The sequence below is a fragment of the Dermacentor albipictus genome, unplaced genomic scaffold (genome assembly GCF_038994185.2).
Source record: "Dermacentor albipictus isolate Rhodes 1998 colony unplaced genomic scaffold, USDA_Dalb.pri_finalv2 scaffold_134, whole genome shotgun sequence".
Taxonomy (NCBI): Eukaryota; Metazoa; Arthropoda; class Arachnida; order Ixodida; family Ixodidae; genus Dermacentor; species Dermacentor albipictus.
Genome location: NW_027225688.1, coordinates 20,576 through 36,077, shown reverse-complemented (window position 1 = coordinate 36,077; position 15,502 = coordinate 20,576). Strand labels below are relative to the sequence as shown.

The following is a 15,502-nucleotide window of genomic DNA, read 5'->3' as shown; positions in this document are numbered from 1 at the left end:
GATAGGTGTAACGTTAAGAGATAAGAAAAGAGCAGATTGGGTGAGGGAACAAACGCGAGTTAATGACATCTTAGTTGAAATCAAGAAAAAGAAATGGGCATGGGCAGGACATGTAATGAGGAGGGAAGATGACCGATGGTCATTAAGGGTTACGGACTGGATTCCAAGGGAAGGGAAGCGTAGTAGGGGACGGCAGAAATTTAGGTGGGCGGATGAGATTAAGAAGTTTGCAGGGACGGCATGGCCACAATTAGTACATGACCGAGGTTGTTGGAGAAATATGGGAGAGGCCTTTGCCCTGCAGTGGGCGTAACCAGGCTGATGATGATGATGATGAAAAGGCTCTACACCTCTAACAGTGCTACAATAAACTTCTCGATGTGCTGGCTAACAAGTGGTAGAAGCCAAAGGGCTCCAGCCAGTCTTGATTGTCACGCATGGTATTGGAAGCATGTGGAATAATATCCACAAGTGAAAATTTTGCCGAATAGCTTTGAAAAGAGTTCCCATTTACACAAACAAAACTTGGAATAAATGCAGAATCTTGTTTTTATCTCCGACATACCCCCTCCTCCTCCTCTGTGCCGCTTTGACGTTCGAGGAATCTGCTCCCATTATGCATAGGTGCTCTGGTGGACATAGCTCCTGTAATGGCAAAATGGCTAAATAGTCCCACATACTGGTAAGTTTCAGAACAATTGGTAATATAACTCGGCACAGGCACTGAGCATGTCACAGACTAGTGCTTGCGAAAGAATGGAATTGAAGTTGCTTCCTGATGAATTATGAAACTATGCCTTACATGGCAAATTTTCATTACATGAAGGCTAAAGCAGTGAATTTTGCATGTGCGTGTAGCATTTTAGTCACTCCCGATTACACAATCAGGCCACTCTTTGTGCACCAACAAATGTTCAAGCACTGCAAGTAAACATGATTACAGTCTACCGAATGCAATAAAACTGCGTGTGTGGCATAATATTGTACTTTTTATATTCTGGAATACTACGGAACAGTGAAGAGAAAACAGCCAATTTTAAGCAAGAACTTTAGATCTTTCTTTTTGCCCCTGCAGGTTATTATAGAAAGAAGAGGTGGTTGCGGTAAACATTCATTGCACTCGTATTTTTTCGGTGAGGAAAGTGTTGGAGTATGCTTGCCTAAGCTTTACGGCTCAGCACGCTCAACATCATTCGTGGTGTGCCTGGAGTATAACACGCGTCAATTGTATGGTACATCCATACAGTGAAATGGCTATCATATCACAGTAATGTTCAATATTGGATATTTTTATAATAATTGCAAGGGTTTTTCTATCGGATTACGCATGGCAGCACTGCTCGTGTGGCTCTCAGATAACTATTCTTAGGCATCAAATAACAAACAGCACACAAGAGGCGACAACGAGGCAGAGTGCCTCCTTGTTGTCTTCTCTTGTGTGCGCGGCCTGTTATGCGCCACCTTGGATAGATACCAACTGGATAGATGGATAGATACCAACTTGCCCAACAAGAAGTTCTCTTGTGGCTCTCAGAGTTATGTCGCAATCTGATTATAGAGGACAAGCAGTCTTATTCACTGTTTAATTTTTATTTGAACATTCCGAAACCCCATCACAGCCCAAGCAGAAGTGGCAATATGAACATATTTTGTCTTGGTTTGGTGCTTCACATGGCTTAAGCACATTTCAGGCAGAAGTGATTTTTGCACGTCGTTTGTTAATTTGGAGCCACTGCAGCGTTCATGCACGTGGCAGCCCTTTCATGTTTTTGGAAAACCATATTCATTTGGTAAAATGTAGTGAACAAGACGAAAGCCTAAAATCGGTATGTATAGTTAAATAATTTCCCGTTCGCCTGCTGTTGAAAGCAGAAGTGGCCTATTCTGCTAGTCCAAACGACCACAAACGCAAACTTCCACATTCTTCACAATAAGACTTGAAAGGCACCTGAAAAGATTCGGAAATGACCAGCAGCGCTGCTGTCAGGCTTATACAAGAAATCAACACTGATACAAGCTGGCTAGACCCAAGGCTGGCCAAATTGACAGCTGCACACAGTCTCTCCTCTTGCCTGTATGCAACAGTGGTCTGAGGACCTGCAAGAGGGATGTACAGGTTGTCAAAGTATAGCCAGTACAGTATACCGCATGCGCAAGGTATTGGAAAATTAAGCTTCAAATCTTCGTAGACATCAACATCCTCATTAAATATGTCTAGCCAGATAACTTCATCATCACTTAACCCTCTGTCACCTATCTAGCACACTTCAAAGTATCAGCTTCCCGTTTCGACACTGGAGATGCAACTGTACGCTGCCCTAGTTGCCTTACATGCGAGCCACAGGGACTTGGTGATTGCCACTTTCTTTAATATGTCCAAAGCCTTTCTTAGAAGCTGATGGCCAATTATCAATTGAGTCACAGAAAAGAGCAACGATAGATGTCAAGACGCCATTCAGCCATTTGAGTTTCTTTGGCAGGTAGCCGAGCAGCTTCAAGTGGCAGAATCTATAGCCAAGTTTTTTGTGCCGAATCTCATCGTGCACCACTCCTAAGTATTTAATTTGCTTGCTCCAACAGGGCCTCCACAATCTAAGAGTGGCTGGCTCAGAACATCTGCGGCTGTGAACCTGAATGTGAATATACCTAGTTCATAATAAAAACCTGCTACTCTGCTATGTACGGGCATGGCCATTAAAATGTAGGCTAACTAGCAGCCACACATTGTTAAAAGCGTGCTAGAAGCTCCTACTGTGAAAGCACTGCTTAAAATTAATATGAACTATGTGATACGAGCAGTCTTCCGTTGTCAAACTTCAAACTAGTCAATAATTGATGCAAGAGATTGCTTTATTCAACAACCTCGAAAGCAGTGTTAAAGGAATGTAAAACATTTGGAATGATTATTTTTATCCTCGACTGAAATATCCCTGCTATCTCCTGGTATATAGCTTTTATTCCTTTAAAAAAATATGCTGGGTCAATAGCTATTTTAGCCTGTCAGGACGTGCGCTTAGAATTATCTGGTGTTCAAATAAAACGACAAATTTTCACCATTCATTAGCAATTTGCAATTGACATTTTGGAGGCAATGAACAAGCAAGCAATGTAGAAGAGTGAAATGGTGAGCATGTCAAAATGATTCTTTGAAGTGTACAACTGGAAGCAACATAAGTTAGGATTCTTCCTGCACCATCAGCTGTTAAATATCTGTGCAATACATGCACAGCAAAAGCAATGTGTCAAAGGAAACATGCTTTCATTTAAAGAGAGTCATATAAACTGGCGCAACCCTGATCAGAGAGGAGTGGCCACTGAAGTTTGCAGCATTCAGCCAAGGTGCAGACATAGGCATAAACTCAAAGGTACATCGAACAAAGTCGCATCTACTTGGAAAGAAATTGCGCAAACACGTTTTCCAGGCAACTGTGGTGTTGTAGAGGTCAAAGCAAGATCCTGCAGTGCCACAGGGATGCACCAAATGCACAACTGTCAAGTGAAGAAAACACAAATAAATAGAGAATTCCGAGGACCAGAACTATGGATGAGACGTTGCAACACAGCTCTTGCTTCATTATTATACAACCACGGAAACAAGGGCCACAGATTACCTGTACAAGGAAATGCAGGTTTTTTGGCAACACACACATCAACAGCCCCACATGTAAAGGTGCCATGTCATAGCAATCAGATATCTAGTGCTTTTCTGAGCTTCCTGCGGAAAGCACTACCCCTCAACAAAACAGTGACCAGATTGCTGTTTCATGTTCGGCATACCAAGTATTTCCAAGCCTTCAGTTGTGTCCAAGAAAGTCATCATTTCGCCTCGATAAATATAAAGCAGCTAACAATCCTCTCAAGTGAAATGTGTATAAGGATTCAGAAGAGAGGAAAACAAAAGATGTAGAACTTTCACAAAATGTTATATATCCTCGTGTCTGCTCACACACCAATATCAAAGATTACCAGTGAGTCCTAGGACAATACTAGGTCTGCTGTTTTCGCACAAAATACAAATATGGCATACTGTGGGAATGCAACATGCCATATTACTGTCTTGGGAACATCACTGTCTTGAAATGATCACTACAATATGAGCTTCTCAGATCCTAACCATATGTGCAAATGCTTCAAAATCACAAGGTTACATTCATCGGAACTTGCGTAACTCCGCAAATTAGCATTCCCAACATTTGTCCGTCTGCACCTTGAGTTTGCACCTTCGATAGGGTCACGCCATCAGGAGTACTTAATCTGCATGTTGGAAGCCATACAAAATCGAGCTATTCAGTTAATTTTCTGCAACTTCAATCCTTAGTCCAGTATAACTGACACTTGACATTTCGCTTCGTATACTAAGCAGCCATCGGGACGTGGCACTCGAGTCCTTGCTGCATAATTATGTTTATTAAATTAAGTTGGAACTTTGCTGCCAGAACATGCATATTGCATTTGAATACTCAATAATTAAGGTTTACTCGCATATTTGGAAACAGAGATATTTCTCGATATTACCATAAGTCATTCGCTTGTTCAATTCCCTTCCTGACAGCACGGCCATGCAAGCAAACATAAATTTAGAGAACTCCTGACCCTGCATTTTTGGTCTTAAAGTTGTGCTATTCTGCTGGCGTTTCATTTTTTCCATGCTTTTAAACTACACTTTCTCTACAATAATGTGGAAAGCTGGGCTAGTTGGTGAATTATTATCATACCTTGCTGGTGAAGCAGCGCACTGACAAAATGTTTGATTATGTTTTGATGTTTGATTATCTGTGCGAGTGATATGTATATGCTAAAATTATCTGTTTTATATGTTACCCTAACCTGTTATGCTTTTATTCAGTATTCTAGGGCAAGCTCAACATTTACGGAATTTTTTAGACAATACATGTCGCAGCCTGGCTTTCTCTTAAGTGCACACGTAAGCTGCCTTACAATCAAAATGGAATACCACTCAAAAGCTAAAGAGAGAGCCTGTTTTTCAGACTTCAGAGGTTTTTCAGAACCCTTTTGCTTACGTAATTCTCACGCACTAGTTCAGTATTTGAAAATCCTGTTTTTTTATTTATGAATACTGCGATCTTGTACACAAGATCATAGCAGGTGGGAAACATTGTGTTAAGATACAGAATTGCAGACACAAAGAAAACAAAATTGCGCATAGAAATTCAACAAGAAAATACAGCGACAAGGTCAATTAATAACAATCAATTCAAATGCTCTTGAAATGAATGTAATGTTGTCTGTCTGACATCATCCGTGAGGTTATTCCAATCAGTGATGGTCCTTGGGAAAAAAGGAATATTTAAAACAATGAACTCGCGGATTTAATGGTGTTATAGAAAGAGAATGGCGATTTCTAGTTTGGTACCCCGAGGAATAGATAAGGATATTGGAGGTGTCAACTTTGAAATTATTATTAATTAATTGATAGAAAAACTTTAAGCGACATATGCGATTTCTGTTAGGAATAGAGGGTAAACCACTTTTCTTGAGCAGGTCACTGACTGATGCTCGCCCGTAAGTGTTATATATAAACCTAACTGCTTTCTTTTGGATTCTTTCAAGTTTATTTATGTTTACCTTTGTAGCTTTCAGTATGGATATCGAAGACCTGTACTATTCCTTGCCGCATGACGGGTTGCTAAATTCCGTAAATGAGTGCATTAAAGAACAAGTGCAAGAGTCGGCTTTTATTGACATATGCGGTGTTTCCACGGGAGCTTTTCATGAAATTCTTTCAATGTACTTGAAGTCGACACTGATTGGGTGGAGAGATGTCGTTTTTCTGCAGAAATCAGGAATTTGTATTGGCTCAAAGGTTGCCCCTCTTCTTAGCAACATTTACCTGAGTAAGGTTGACAACTGCTTAGAGAAAGCCTTAGGTGATAGCGTTATCAAGATATTTCGTTACGTTGATGATTACCTAATTTTCTGCAATAGGGAAGAAGGCGATTCCGCTGCTACCTCAGTAAGTGAGCAATTTAAACTTGATGGGGGATGATTAAAGTTTACCAAGAAATTTCCTCAGCGACACGTAATTCAGTTTCTGGACATTTCCTTGATCTTCGAACAAAATCATGTTTGTTGGCAGTACTCCCCAAGATCTTCGAAGCCCTTGCTAAACTTTCAATCCAAGCATTCCTGAGCAGTAAAAAACGGAATTGCCATGTCGTGACTTAAATCTTCCCTCACCAGATCCTGCATGCACAAAACGAGCGCCAGTTTTAATGCGCAGGTCCGGCGCCTAGTAGAAGCAGGTTATCCTAGTGTAGCAGTGGCCACTGTGGCTGAGCGCCTAAAGAAGTCGGTTTCGAGAGGGACGGACGTGATTACAGGAAGTAGTAATAGCAAAAAATAGTAGTGGCTATTCTGTATATTCATTCAGTGTCGCACAGGCTTAAAAAAGTTGGAAGTAGATATGATGTTAATGTTGCTTTCACTGCTCCCAATGAGCTAGGTAAGATATGCGCTGCCGTACAGAATAAAAAGGAGCGGGTAAAAGGGAAAAAAACGAACAGATATTTGTCCAGTGAAGCACAATAAGAACAACAGTTTTACTGACTGTCGTGTGGGTGTGGTTTATAAAGTTCCTCTTAGCTGTGGCCAGTTCTACGTAGGGCAAACGGGGCGGTGTATCAATCAGAGGCTAATGGAACATAAAAGGTCGTTAACCGGTGGATCGCCTTCTAATCTTTCGCTACATTGCCGAGATTGTAACTGCACGCCAGAGTTAGATGAATGCGCGATATTGTACAGGCATAATAATGAAGATACGCGTCTTATGGTAGAGGCATGGCATATCTATTATGGTGGAAGTGCGTGCGTGAGTCAGCCTTCGATTACTTTACATAAGGAAGAGATTAATTGCCTTAACGGTTATCTCTCACGTAGACCGGCACGTGTACCCGACTGACACGTGGTGATATCATTCCTGAGCATGCGCAGATGAGTTTTGTGCCTTCTTTTTTTTTCGCCTCAGTGCTTCCTTCAGTTGATAGTCGGCGTTCGTGTTGTTCACTTCTCTACTCTTGTGTCCTGTCAGCACGCCTCACTTCTTTTTTGCATAATGAATGCTTACCAACTAGCTCCGCTTTCTGTCGTTCTAAGCCTGTACAGTTGCATAAATTCACAATATGGGCTATTTATTGCCTAGAACAGCAAAACAAAGTTCATTTTTCTATCTCTCTGAGTTTATATGTTGTCACAGTTGGTGCTTTGCCTTCGAGAATTTGCATGAAGCCTCAATTGCACTGAAACGCCAGCAGTACCCGATGGTACTCTACAAACTACACATGTATCAGACAGCCAAACCACTGTGCTACTCTACCTGAACGCATCTAATGCCTGGACCACAAGAAGCTTCTTCCACAACGATGCTGCGAGAGTGACACGGTCCAGACAACGTGCACCGACCATGCACACAGGCATACAAAGACATGCCTATTGTGATGCTCTAAGAGTCACTGGAAATGAACAACGCTCATGTGTGTAGCAAACTTGCAATAATGTCAAAACTAAAATAATTGACAAGACCAGCCAAATAACAGCTTAGATGTCCTGACATTTCTGCTGATTTATTAGCTAATTTCCGAGTTGTTTTACTACTATGACATTTTAATTACTTTTGGACCCCGCCGTGGTTGCTCAGTGGCTATGGTGTTAGGCTGCTGAGCACGCGGCCGCGGGATCGTATCCCGGCCACGGCGGCCACATTTCGACGGGGGCGAAATGCGAAAACACCCGTGTACTTAGATTTAGGTGCACGTTAAGGAACCCCAGGTGGTCGAAATTTCCGGAGTGCTCCACTACAGCGTGCCTCATAACCAGAAAGTGGTTTTGGCACGTAAAACCCCATAATTTATTTAATTACTTTTGGTAGCTATAGTGCAGTTACGCCTGACAATTCAAAATAAAACTGGGCAAAATGCAGTCCGGAGCATTGAATTGGTGAATGTGTGGAAAGAAGTGCCCGGAACTGCCGGCTGCATGGATTACGAGCAAAAAACAATGCTAAACTACAGGACGAAGAGAAGGACACAGACCAGCACTGACTAACCACCAAGTGTCTTTATTCTTTCTGTCAGCGTTTATATACTATACCACTATCACGAAGAAAAAAACAAAAATACATAAAAGGAACAAATTCAGCATGCGCAGGTGCAATAAATTGTTATCATTGAGATAAGAAGGAGTGAAATGGAGTGGAGGCTTACATACGTGTAGCCGCTATTACGCATGTGAAAGGCTTCAGAAATAAGTCATGCACGTTCATCGTGGTATTTTGACAAGAAGGTCGCATCTTTAAAAGACGGCTTGCAACCGCATTCATTGCAATGAAGTGACAATCGACCATCGCTATCTTGTTTTCGAACCTTGCTGCGAGTGTTTTCCCATGTACTCGTTGATGCACCGCACCATTTGACCGATGTAGAAATGCTTGCATGAAAGAAGAATCTTGTAAACTAATAATATATGGGGTTTTACGTGCCAAAACCACTTTCTGATTATGAGGCACACCGTAGTGGGGGACTCCGGAAATTTTGACCACCTGGGGTTCTTTAACGTGCACCTAAATCTAAGTACACGGGTGTTTTCGCATTTCGCCCCCATCGAAATGCGGCCGCCGTGGCCGGGATTCGATCCCGCGACCTCGTGCTCAGCAGCCCAACACCATAGCCACTGAGCAACCACGGCGGGTGGAAATCTTGTAAACTAGATAGTCGCAAGAGACAACAACCGACCTCTGCCTGTGCTGCTTTTTATAACTTTTCTTGCACTTGGTCGCCCGAATGACTTGTTGGCACAAGCTGCCGAACTTATTTCGGCAAGTGAACAACAACGTAACGCCTGACCTTCTCACAACGTTTTTGAGATTAGGTGTCTTATTTCTGAGGCCTTTTACATCCACAATAGCGGCGACGCATTGGTAAGCTTCCCATCCAGTTCACTCCCTCCGAAGGAGGTGATGTTCACGTCTCATTGATTACAATCTTTATTTGCCCCTGCGCATGCTGAATTTCTGTTCTCTTCTTTCTTAGTGATAGTGGTAGAGTATATATATATATATATATATATATATGCTGACGGAAAGAATAAATGCACTTGATTGTTAGTCTGTGTTGTCGTCTGTGTCCCTCTCTTCCTCCTGTCGTTTAGCGCGGTTTCCTGCTCGTAATCGTGAATCAACCAGCTCAAATGCGTACCCTTCTGCACGGATGTTCCCTTTGTGTGGTGCACCGTGGTACACACGGAGCAGTACTTGCGTTGTTTCACGTAATGTAATGAAACCCCAGCCGAAACCGTACATAATGAAATGAAGTCGACAAGACTGCATATAGAGCCGTGATGAAGCCGTACATCAACTAACTAACGCGACCTGCAGTCGCAATCAAACTGTATGAACTCTACAAACTGAAAACTGGAAATTTAGTGGGCCTAAGATCACCGTGGCAAACCACGGAACTGTTTCCAAGGCAGCACTCTATGCACTACGCCAGATTGATGCAAGAGGCATGTTCTGCTATAAGCTTAGCATTATGCACAGTCATAATTTCAGCAACAATGGCTCTAGGCCGACGCTGGAGGTCAAACAAGATGGGAACAGTTCCTCAGACACATTTTGGTTCAGTTCAGCTAAAGGTAACGCTTTATATTTGGCTTTGTTAGACACCCTGGTTAGAAACAAGGCCGCATGAACAGATGCAATGAATTGGACAACTTTGACCAAACACAAATTCACTACACATTAAAGTTAGGAATCCGGTGCATATTGTAATTTTCTTAAAAGTGCATCTTTTTTTTCTCCTGAGATTAACATTTCAAGCCCCTGTTTTAGTTTTACAACAATATACCAGATATATATATTTTTTACACTTCCCTTGGTATGCTATGAATGCACACTTGTTTTGAGCGTAATCATGTTCACAGCAAATGTGGCAGTTGCACTAGAATAAAAGATTGGTCTAGAAAGCTTACACCTTGTTTAAAACACTAGGAATGCAAAATCTTTATTTTAGTAGGACTGGTCGATTGTAAAATCAAAAGACTACATACATGCACCAGCAGAACACGACATCGGAATAAGAGTGGTCCACCAGTGCATAAAATGGTAACAGAGGAGCTACTGTTAAAAACCAAATCCTTCCAACTTTGCAAAATGCAATATCCTAAAAGTTAGCATGGTTTGCTTTCTCTACAGCTGCAGTGGTGAAAGAAAAAAACAAACGAATTCATCAATTGTGGTGTGGATGTCTGCAGTTTACATTGTGCACATGACAGCACTGTTAAGGACAGCTGATTGTTTCACAGAGGGCACGCTTGCCCTGGTGTGTGCCACACTTTAATTTATTTAGTGGCTGATGTGTGAGCCAAACAGCCATGCAGCTAAACACATTCATACGTCGTAGCCCTCTTAATGAAGCCTTCTTAATGTGTCGGCTAGAACCTCGCATCTCTCTACTAAAATGTTACGAATATTAGTGTCAGCTTTCTGAAACTGTTAAGCAATGAATATTGCAAGAGGTAAATATCCGCCAATATTATTTCAGTCTGAAAAATCACTTTTTCTTGGCTGCAACAGGCAGCCCACCCATATTTGCCACATGACTGGCACGTATATCTGGGCAGACTGCAGTAACCAAGCCCGCAAAATCTTGCAAGTTGTAGCCAGAATCGAAAACCGGTAAGAAGTGCAAGAACATTATCAATCCCTGCACACGCGCACTAATACTACAACATCGGCAGTGCCCGTAACTTGCGCACCTGTTCTATTTTACGGATGCCGCCCTTCTGTTTTTACTAAAGTTTCGCAGCGAGATAGCATTTTTCTGCTCCGTGTTATTCAATAAAGCACTTGGCGCCATCACTGGCGAAGTTCTTTCGGAACTTGTACTACTAACGGACAGTGAAACCAGTGCACGGCAACGGGGCCTTCTCCAATGGCGAACCATAAAAGATTTTTTTTCTGAATGAACCAGGCAAGTGCATTATGGTAATTGTTGTGTTATTTAGCAATGCAGAGCACCAAATGCGGCACTTCTGATATCTAGCGAAAACTGCAACAAATAACGATGCAGGTCATGGTTGCGATACCTAGCAGCTGTCTCAATTTTAATCTTCATCAATCCCAGCAGCAAGGACAATGGTGGCCGTACACAGCTGCAAAGAAATAAAGCATGTAAACTTAAAAGCAATAAACCTTCACCTCGATAGGCAGGCCACGGCAAAGTCGCGCAGGATGCAGTGGCGATTTTCACGCCCTTATGTATGACGGATACACAAAGCGTCGCAAATCTCGATGCTTGATTTTCCGGATGGTACTACGCATACTTGCAACGCAGACGTATATTTATGAACACAGTGTCATGCACAATAACGTAAGAGAGCTTCATACTTGAGTTCCTTCGACCTAACGAAGCCAAACTGGAAACTGCCATGACACTCGTTTCAGGAAACAGGTGGCATCATTGCGTGACGCTTTGCGCTAAAGGAAACCAAAACTGAATCTGCCTAACAATTTTTGTTTATTTGAACGCGTGCCAAAATCCCGTAGCTTGTCGCAATAGAAAACCTGAGGGCGTCTTAGTCGGCATCCAATATTTTATTTCTTTTATTTCTTTACATCATACTGCAGGCCGTGTGGCCCAAGCAGGAGGGGCATGGTAGAAAATAAAAATACACGTACAAAAGGCAGAATTGCAAAAATATGAAATTCAAGAAATGAAACAATAAAGCACGAAACAGCAATGTTAGTTAGGAAATACTAATAATATGAGTTGAATTGATTCAGGTGAGTTCAGATGATGGAAAGGGATGAGGTTCCATTCTTCTATGGTTCGAGGAAAGAATGAAAATTTAAAGAGGTTTGTCCTGGCAACGTAAGGGGAGAGAGCGAGTGGATGGGAATGACGGGTTTTTCTGGATGCAGAAAGAGTTATGTATGAACTAGGATCTAAAGAAAAGTTACGGTTTATCAAGGAGTAAAGGAACTGCGGGCGTATTATTTTTCGCCTTGTTTGAAGGGTGTGAAAACCATTTGTCCGCAGTAATTCAGTTACAGACTCTTCTCGGCCGTATTTGAAAAAAACTAAAACGTAAGGCTCTTCTCTGTATCCTTTCAAGGGCGTTAATGTTGATTTTGGTAAACGGGTCCCAAATAACGCATGAGTATTCCAATTTGGGTCGAATAAATGTGGTATAGGCTAATGATTTTACTTCATGGGATGCATGTTTAAGCTTATGGTGAAGGAGACATAGCTTTCTGAAAGCAGCAGAGGCGGTAGCAGCAATATGGCTATTCCAATTTAGGTTGTTAGTAATCGTAATTCCAATGCACTTGTAGTCGCTCACTTCGGCCAAGGGAACTTGGCCAATGGAATAAGAAAATTTCAGAGGTAGGTTTTTGTTTGTTATACGTAGAAGCACAGATTTATCTGAGTTAAGTTTCATTCCCCACTTGTTGCTCCACTCAAGAATGTTGTTTAAGGCTAAATAAAGAGATGGTTGGTCATTAACTGTATTATTAACAAATAAGAAATAGTAGTGGGCCAAGCACGCTGCCTCGAGGCACGCCAGACGTTACTGAAAGAGAATCGGACTGCTGCCCATCAATCACTACGTACTGCTTTCAACGCGTCAAGTAAGCAGAAACCCAGGACAGGATAAAGGCAGGAAGACTAAGGAACTTTAATTTATAAATTAATTTGTTATGAGGAACTACATCAAATGCTTTTTGAAAATCCAAAAAATATCACATCTATTTGGCGGGCCTTGTTAAGGACAGAAGGAAACGAGTGAATGACTGTGCTTAATTGGGTGACTGTCGAGAGCCCCTTCCTGAAGCCATGTTGGAAAGGAGATAAAATGTTACGCTCGTTTAAGAAATCATTAATGTAGTCAGCAACAATGTGTTCAATTAATTTACAAGAAGAGGATAATATGGAAATCGGACGGTAGTTTAGGACTGAGCTTGGGTCACCTTTTTTTTTAAATATAAGGACAACACGTGCTACTTTCCAATCCAGCGGAAGTACCGCGGAATGAAGAGAGGCCTGAAAGATTACGACAAGGAATTTACCTAAATGTTCCGCATAACGCCGAAGGAAGGTGTTGGGAATGCCGTCTGGACCAACAGATGATTTTACTTTTAACCGGAGGAGCATGTTAAGTACACCTTCATGAGAAATGCTAACGTCAGAAAAGCAGGACGGTAAAGTTTGGAAAGAGGGTTCAGTTGGTGGGGAGACGACAATGTGGAAGTGGTCATTAAAAAGGTTAGCAACAGCCTTGGGATCAGTTATTGGAATGCTATCGTGGATAATGTTCGTTATGGATTGATTCCGTTCCTTAATAAAGTTCCAGAACTTCTGGGGATCGTCCTTAATAAGATTTGGTAAAGTGTTCCTGAAATAAAATTTTTTTGCTTCTGCAATGGCCTCTGAAAGGGCGATACGAACACTGGTTAAATTGTCAGTAGCTGGGCCTTTCTTTCTTAGGCGTTTGGCTTTACGTTTTAATTGAATAGTGCGTCTATTTATCCATGGTGTATGTTTAGCTGGCTTTTAAAGTTTGTTAGGTATGAATTCATCAATGCAGAAGAAACACATTCCTTTAAACTTTTCCCAAAGCTGCAGAACGTCATTCTGGCAAAATTCAGAGACACAACAATCCAGATAATCTGTTATCCGCACATCATCAGCGCAGGCGTGCCATGCGCGCCGGTAACATTGAAAGGAAATGATACAACAATAAGTTCATGGTCAGACAGCTCAGGTTCGATAGATACAGAATAATCGGAAAAGGAGCGTTCAAGAAAGACAAGGTCAAGGAGCGAACCTGAACCATTACCAAATCTGGTAGGTTCACGAACTACTTGTACAAGGTTGTGGCCGAGCATCATATCAAAAAGCACATTTGCGTTGATAACAGAACCGGCACCTGACATAATACAATCCCAGTCAATGCCCGGCAAGTTAAAATCACCAACAACTAACAGCTTATTTCTATTGAATGGTGCCGTCTGTTCGCTTATCATGAATAAATAATCGGGGGAAGAGTCAGGTGGTCTGTACACCGCACATAAAACAAAAACATGACAATAAATATTCAGTTTTACGAACAGACTTTCGGTGTTGCTTGACTCTGATAACAGAATGGCCTCCACGGACGACTTTACAATAACAGCTACCCCACCGCCCCTAGAAGTCCTGTCTCTACGAATTATTTTGTAGGCAGGCGGGATTACGTCCTTGTCGCTAATTTCGCTATGAAGCCAGGTTTCCGTTATAACTGCAAAGTGTGGCGAGTGCGCCAAAAGAATTGATTCCAGTTGAATTGTCTTATTCACGATGCTACGTGCGTTAATGTTCAGTAATGTGATAAATCTCTCTTTGACTGGTCAATCAGAATGTTGAGCAATACGGGAATTAGAGGCTATCTCGCGTTGGTTTGTTTTGTCATTCCAGATGAACATATCGTTGTTAATGCGTAGCTTATCATGCTAAAGTGAAACCTTCTTTCCGAGCGACTTGTCATGCTTGGCACTTTCCCATAATAGCTTACGCTTCTTCAAAGTGACCTGGGAATAGTCGTTTTGAACGAAAATGTTGGTTCCCTTCAGTTTAAAAACATTTTTAAATATTGCTACTTTCTCATTATAATCCTGAAGAAACATTATGACCGGTCTTTTAGGGCTAGCCTTACCAAGTCTGTGAATACGGCCAATGGAAACACACTTAACACCAAGCTTATGCTCGAGCATTTATGGTATTACTTTGCGCTTTAGATCAGATTCAGTCTGATTTGGCTCTTCAGGGATACCATGAATAACTATGTTCGAACGCCTTTTTCTATCTTCAATATCAATGAGCTTGCAAGCGTGAGTATTCACACACTCTTGAAAAGTTTTTACTGTGTTTTCAAGGCAGCCCAAGCCAGCCGTATCAGATTTAAGTTCCGATATCTGAACTTGAAGCCGCTGAAACAGTTCTCTTGTTTCAACTATCATGTTGTCTGTCTTTGTTTTCAAGTCGGCTAATTGCTCTCGCAGCAAATTTTGACCGTCAAGAACTTTATGCCATAAATTGGCGTTAGTGGGTCCAGGATTAGTTTCAATATCCCCACACAGCAAAAGATTTGGAACATGAAAACACTCGCGACATATTTTAGAACACTGTCGTGGGCACGGCAGTATAAGCAAGAAAGGACAGTCACTACCAAACGTACAATAGCAAGGACCAACCTGCACAACGCAGAACGGCTTGGTGAGTGACATGCCTTGGCCAGGCCCACCATGCCCACTGAAGATAAATTGATGAGCAGATTGTCTTATACGGGCAGCGCTATATGACGTCGTGAAACCAGGGGGCGTTGGAGCATGCTGAAGAGGGGCGGTATTTTCCACTAGCTTGACTTCATGCCATGTTGGTGCCTCGAAATGTTCGTCCGGTTGATGAAGCGGTGCCGGGATTTCCCCATAGGGTAGGCGATAACAAGACGA

General features: G+C 42.0%; 1 long non-coding RNA gene across 1 annotated transcript; it reads right to left on the bottom strand.

Annotated features, from left to right (window-relative positions):
* Positions 1-1,629: 1,629 nt before the first annotated feature.
* LOC135908437 (uncharacterized) lies at positions 1,630-15,296 on the bottom strand. Its single transcript, XR_010566328.1, has 3 exons — positions 15,245-15,296; positions 11,098-11,163; positions 1,630-2,097 (listed from the first exon to the last, which is right to left on the bottom strand). It is a non-coding gene; the product is annotated as an uncharacterized lncRNA (long non-coding RNA).
* Positions 15,297-15,502: the final 206 nt, after the last annotated feature.